Source organism: Akebia trifoliata, chromosome 5 (genome assembly GCF_017979445.1).
Source record: "Akebia trifoliata isolate Shusen 1 chromosome 5, ASM1797944v1, whole genome shotgun sequence".
NCBI classification, from domain to species: domain Eukaryota; kingdom Viridiplantae; phylum Streptophyta; class Magnoliopsida; order Ranunculales; family Lardizabalaceae; genus Akebia; species Akebia trifoliata.
The window spans coordinates 6,552,543-6,558,542 of record NC_141379.1 but is presented as its reverse complement, the minus strand read 5'-3'; the positions used below and the strand labels follow the sequence as shown (position 1 = coordinate 6,558,542).

At 36.3% G+C, this 6,000-nt stretch overlaps 1 pseudogene across 3 annotated transcripts; it reads left to right on the top strand.

Annotated features, from left to right (window-relative positions):
* The first annotated feature begins 707 nt into the window (after positions 1-707).
* LOC147401292 (26S proteasome non-ATPase regulatory subunit 11 homolog pseudogene) lies at positions 708-5,824 on the top strand (annotated as a pseudogene). 3 transcript variants are annotated; one of them, XR_015178423.1, is made up of 2 exons: positions 708-838; positions 4,477-5,824. The product of XR_015178423.1 is annotated as a 26S proteasome non-ATPase regulatory subunit 11 homolog pseudogene, transcript variant X2 (transcript). The 3 variants fall into 3 exon arrangements; XR_015178422.1 differs by having other exon boundaries at positions 838-970; XR_015178424.1 differs by lacking the exon at positions 708-838 and adding an exon at positions 1,166-1,239.
* The last annotated feature ends 176 nt before the right edge of the window (positions 5,825-6,000 follow it).

Genomic DNA, 6,000 nt, shown 5'->3' with positions numbered 1-6,000 from the left:
TCCCCCAACTTTTACTTATTGCACCCCTCTTAAATTATTTTTCACACCCCCATTAAAGATTAAAACACAATCTTAAAACATTACAAGAATCTATATATTACAAAACATTATAACATCCATTCAAATAATTTCAGTGGTTGTTTACAAATATGATTAGGCTCATATAAAATATCCTAGACAAAAATATAAATGAAAAAAAAAAGAGAGAGTTTATATTGGCACTATAATTTTTTTTTTTTTTTCTAATTATCAATCAATCATTAATTTTTTTAATAGGAAAATTACCATTTCATGTGCCGAATATAATTAAAGTCCGTGTCTGATACACTATTCATTTTAATCCCCAAAGCATGTTTTTGAGTTAGTTCATTGGAAGGTATTCTAATTTAAAGTGATGAACTCACTAATAATTACCAGTGATGTCACCATTAAAAGAAATAAGGATATTTATCTTTAAATTTATCAATGAGAGCTTCACTTTAAAATCAAGAATATTTGTTATTTAAATTTAACAATGAGTTTATATTTTTGTTTTATTTTTTATCAATGAGATTATTACTTTAAATTAGAAGAACTCGTTCGAAAATATGTTTTGGGAATAAACTTGATCATGTACCGAATCAGAATTATGCAGGAAAATGTATTTTTTAATTGGTGTGTAATAAGTAAAATTTGAGGTGCCAGTAGAAGCATAAAACAGAAGTAGTATTGAAGTATCGAAGGCTTTGCTTGCGAATAGTTCACTTTATTTTCACTGTAAAACTCATAGAGATACTCTCTTTCTCTCGATCGAAGGCCTAGGTTACGTGCCATTGATTCTCGATCTGGCCTCTTTTAGGTACGTTGTTTAATCGGTTCTCCACTCTTCCAACCCTCTCTTTTGATATCTTTGTATGTTGGCTTCGATTTTGGATTTCAATTCTTCATAGTTTCAGAGATCTCAATCTCCCTACGTTTTTAATCAGAACTGGTACATTTTCCTTTAAAGTTCGGATTCAATCTATTATCTTTTTTTTATGCACCACCATTGATGCGAATTTCATGTATCCTGCTTAGGGGTTTTGAGTTTCAGTCTTCCTGAGACTTGATTTATGAGAAATCTATAGATTCTGATTTAACTCGATACGGTATTTGACTGCACTATCACTCTATTGCTTCATTGCAGTGTTGAAGAGCCAGTGGCGCAAAGCTACTGTGTGCAGGATTATAAAATTCACAATGAATCAATAACCCTTAGAAGTGATAAGAATTCTCCAGAACCTCTTGAAATTACCTGATGCAAACCCTAAAAATTGATTATTGATTGCATTTAAGTGAATGATAGGGGGTAACAAGTGAGAGGGGTTAGGGTTTTAGATGAATGAGACAATTTCGATCGATAGTGTAATTTTGATGAGTGTGAAATCCACTTGCCCTTTTCCCTGCATTTACAGTTTTTGCATGGGAAGGGGTATGCAAGTGTATCACTCAAATTGTTTGTTAGTAAATTTATGAAAAATGGCCATAGGGTGGGAAAATGCATATGCCCATTGTTTTTTCTGTGCTATTATATCAACCATCACATAATATTTTTTCTTATGATAAGCAAGGGCTTAGTGCGGAAAGATGGGTTTTGAAATTGGGTCTCTGGTATCAACGCATGTAGCTTTACCAACTTATGAAGACATCATTGTGGTTGAGTAATATCATAGAGACGAAGAACTATTTTTCACTTTTATAAAATCACTGAGGAACCTTTCATGGAAAAGAACAACTTGTGGAGGAGAACAATTTTTAGTTATTTTGATTCCTTTATGGTTGGTTTCCCGTAGTGCCCATGATTCCCATGATTGTGGCGTTTGGAGAGGAATCTACAACCTTAGAGAATTTTTTTTTTAATTGATATTCATTTAACTCAAAGGGAAGGATTGAAGGTTAGCTTTTGGGAGGCTGTGTGGTATGGCCATATGACACTTTGCTTGGAATTCATGTTATTTATGCCATACCTACCTGTAAGGGGAAGTCGAGTATTCAATGCATTGTGAGGAGGACAACATGTCTTGAGATCTTTGGTCTTTGAGGAACTTGACTAATGGGGGAATAATTATTGTTCCTAGTTCATTGATATAACTAATAGTCACTTTGCTGGCATCTAATCCATATGGAAAGATGTGACTGTAGATTCTCAGTTAGTTCTTTCTACAACACGAGACCAGTTGGAATCTCCCTTCATCTTGTTAAGCTTACTTTTCTATAGTAGTTTCTTTTAATAGACTACTTGGATAAGATCTTCAAATAGACCATTATCAGTGGCTCAAAATGAGCCGACATGTGTACCAAGGGGTCCACACATGTTATATGCCACTTACCACGAAAATTGCTCCTCATAATCTTTCTACGATGAGACCAACACTGCCAAACACATGCAATTCCTTTTGTTGTAGCCTGTAAGGCATCCTCAATGCTTAGATGCTTCACTCTTCACTCTTGGATACCATATCTTGCCTCATCCTTTCCCGTCAGACCCTTTCCTCTCTCATTTTTCAACAGGACCACACAAGTATTGATGGCATCCAACATCAACGAAGCCCTTGTATGCGCTAACACCTGCATGCCCCCACGGGCATACTTACAAGTTACTTCCATCATATCAACATAGGCTTCCAAAGTCCTAGTATGTGTTTGATCTGGTAGAACAGTAGAAATGCTGAAAAGACCATTTCTCACCTTCTCTTGCATTGCTTCTTGTGGAGGCCTTCTTTATTAATTTCTCTAGTTTTACTAGAGATTTATGGAGATGATACAAGTATTATTTTAGAAGATAATACAATCTTTGATGGTGTTTTATTTGTGATGAGAGGATTTGGTCTCGATTCTCAACATTTGTGATCTTGAAGGGTTTAGAGGTTGAGGTTTTGGATACCCCTACAATAATGGTGTGCCCCCTTCACGGCATCTTTGTCCATGTGGAAAGAAAGAATGCTCCAGTTTTAGAAAAGAAAGGAATACATTCTGATTCAATAACGTTGAAAAATCAATGTCCTTTTCTTTCCTTGTTGTAGCGTCTAGAGAGGCTCTCTTTCGCTATTCCTACCCTCATATATTCTTATACCCCCTCTTTGAGCTTTTCTTTTAGTATATTGCCATTTTACTGATAAAGATAGAAATACAGAGTTAATGTATTTAGAAATTATAAAAGAGAGCTGCTATTAGTACACCAACTTTTACTTATTACACACCAATCCATATGTAAACAACTCCCTAATTTCAAAAGGATTGGTGTGTTGTAAGTAAAAGTTGGTGTGGTAATAGAACTTTTCTTATAAAATCATATAAACAATTTATGTAATATTCTTGAAGCTAGGTAGTTTTTTTTTTTTTTGGGATTCCTGGGGTGGTGGTAGCCCTTCTTTTTTTTTTTCTCTTTTCTCTCTTTTGTATCCTTTGGCATAGTCATCTCGACCTCCTTATTTTTGCTAATTTTTAAAATATCTTTACTTATAAAAAAAAAATAGAATAAAAAATAATGTTATGGTTAACTTTAGATGCTTAGTGATCTTTACACTGATTGCTCATACAAAGCCTGGATGGAGGGTTTGTTATATGAATCCTAATCCTTTGTTTCAGGATGGAATTGGATGGAGGAATAGGGTTTGTTCAGCTGACTCCAGATATCTAAGAAAAGTTTTTGACAATGGACTTAAAAAAATTTTACTTGGTAAATTAGGTCAGATGTGCCTTACTGCAAACCTTTAAGAACATATTTTCATATAAAAAGATTCGACTGGTAAGTTTCTAATGGTATTATACACGACTTGGGGTGGTAGCATCTAGAATGGTGCCATGGGGACTTTCCCTAGTTCTGTTGAAAAGAAAGATGGGAAAATTACTTATCTTCTCTTCACTTTTTTGTTAATTTTTTTTATAAAATTATTATATATAGAACATCTCTTCACTTTTAGATCTTCCTTCTTTGAATTCTAAGACATGCAATGACCAATTTGCCTTTACTTCTAGCGAATGACCAATTCAACTCATTAGTCATAATTGCATCTGATGACCTTTTTGTGTTTGTGTTTTAGATCAATGTACCTGGTTGTCCATAGACTACTAAAGAATATGATTTTACTGAAGCATGCCACTGTGCTTTTTTTCGGGAGTGTACATAGCACACTTTTTTATGCTTGAGCACACCTCTCTGCTATATCTAGCTTCTTTGCCTTATTGTTGTGGTGTAATTGAAGCATGACATTATACACTTTTTTCGATTTTGAGAACACTTACTCATAATTTCTATATACCATTCTAACTTTTCATGTTATATTCTTGGCTAGATGGAAATATTTTCGTCTGTTTGATCAATAAATCATCTTGCATGGGTCTTATAAAAAAAATATAAAATCAGTTGCATATCTTATTTCTCACTTAAAAGAGAAAAGAAGAGCAAAAAACTTGGATGCTTAACAAACTGTTTCTTTTATTTCTTGTCTTTCCCAGCTTCAAAAGTAACCATGTCTTCATCGTATCTCCCGGCGACAACGGACTCGATAGCGCTAGCTTTAGAAGCCAAGGACCCATCTGAGTCCATCAACATCCTTAACCGTGTACTTGAAAACCCTTCATCTTCTTCGGAAGCTTTGCGCATAAAAGAACAGGCCATCTCCAATCTTTCAGACCTTCTGAGACAAGAAAAGAGGGCTGAGGAACTTCGAGGCCTTCTAACTCAGTTGAGGCCCTTCTTTTCCGTGATCCCAAAGGCGAAAACTGCAAAGATTGTACGAGTGATAATTGATGCGGTATCCAAGATTCCTGGTACCTCAGATCTCCAGATATTGCTTTGCAAAGAAATGGTGCAGTGGACCCGTGCTGAGAAGCGTACGTTCCTCAGACAGCGTGTTGAGGCAAGACTTGCCGCCCTTTTGATGGAAACCAAGGAGTATTCAGAAGCCTTGACCCTTCTTTCTGGCCTAATTAAGGAGGTGAGGAGATTAGATGACAAGCTTCTTCTTGTCGACATAGACTTGTTAGAAAGTAAGCTCCATTTCTCTCTGAGAAACCTACCCAAAGCAAAAGCTGCGCTCACGGCTGCAAGGACAGCTGCAAATGCTATATATGTGCCTCCGGCCCAGCAGGGCACCATAGATTTGCAGAGTGGGATTCTTCACGCTGAAGAGAAGGATTATAAGACCGCCTACAGTTATTTCTTTGAAGCATTTGAAGCCTTAAATGCTCTAGAAGATCCTCGGGCTGTCTTCAGTCTCAAGTACATGTTGTTGTGCAAGATCATGGTGAACCAGGCTGATGATGTGGCAGGGATAATATCTTCCAAAGCTGGCTTGCAGTATGTGGGGCCAGAATTGGATGCCATGAAAGCTGTGGCCGATGCTTACTCAAAGAGATCATTAAAGTTGTTTGAGACCGCCCTTCGAGATTATAAGGCTCAGTTAGAGGAAGACCCAATTGTCCATAGGCACCTCTCTTCCCTATACGACACTCTCTTGGAGCAGAACCTCTGCAGGTTGATCGAGCCTTTCTCCAAGGTTGAAATTGCTCACGTGGCTGAGTTGATTGAACTGCCCGTAGTTCATGTTGAGAAGAAGTTATCACAGATGATTCTTGACAAGAAATTTGCCGGAACCTTAGATCAGGGTGCCGGGTGTCTCATCATCTTTGACGATCGAAAGATGGATGCAATCTTCCCAGCAACATTGGAAACAGTTTCCAACATTGGCAAGGTTGTTGATAGTCTCTACTTGAGGTCTGCCAAGATAATGGCATAATTGGTCGTCTACTAGCTTTCAATTTATTTGGAGAACTAAAATTATATCTTGATGCTTTTATTTAATTGTTATTTTGTGCAATCAAATATTCAAATCTTCTCATAACCCTGTGATAACTAGTTTTGTAATTCCTTTAGTTGATCTTTTTTAGTAAAGCTGTCTATGAGAAATGTCCCAAGTGGCTTTGGTTATAAAAACTAACAGAGCAAAAAAAAAAAAAAAATTAGCATGCTCAAGCAAA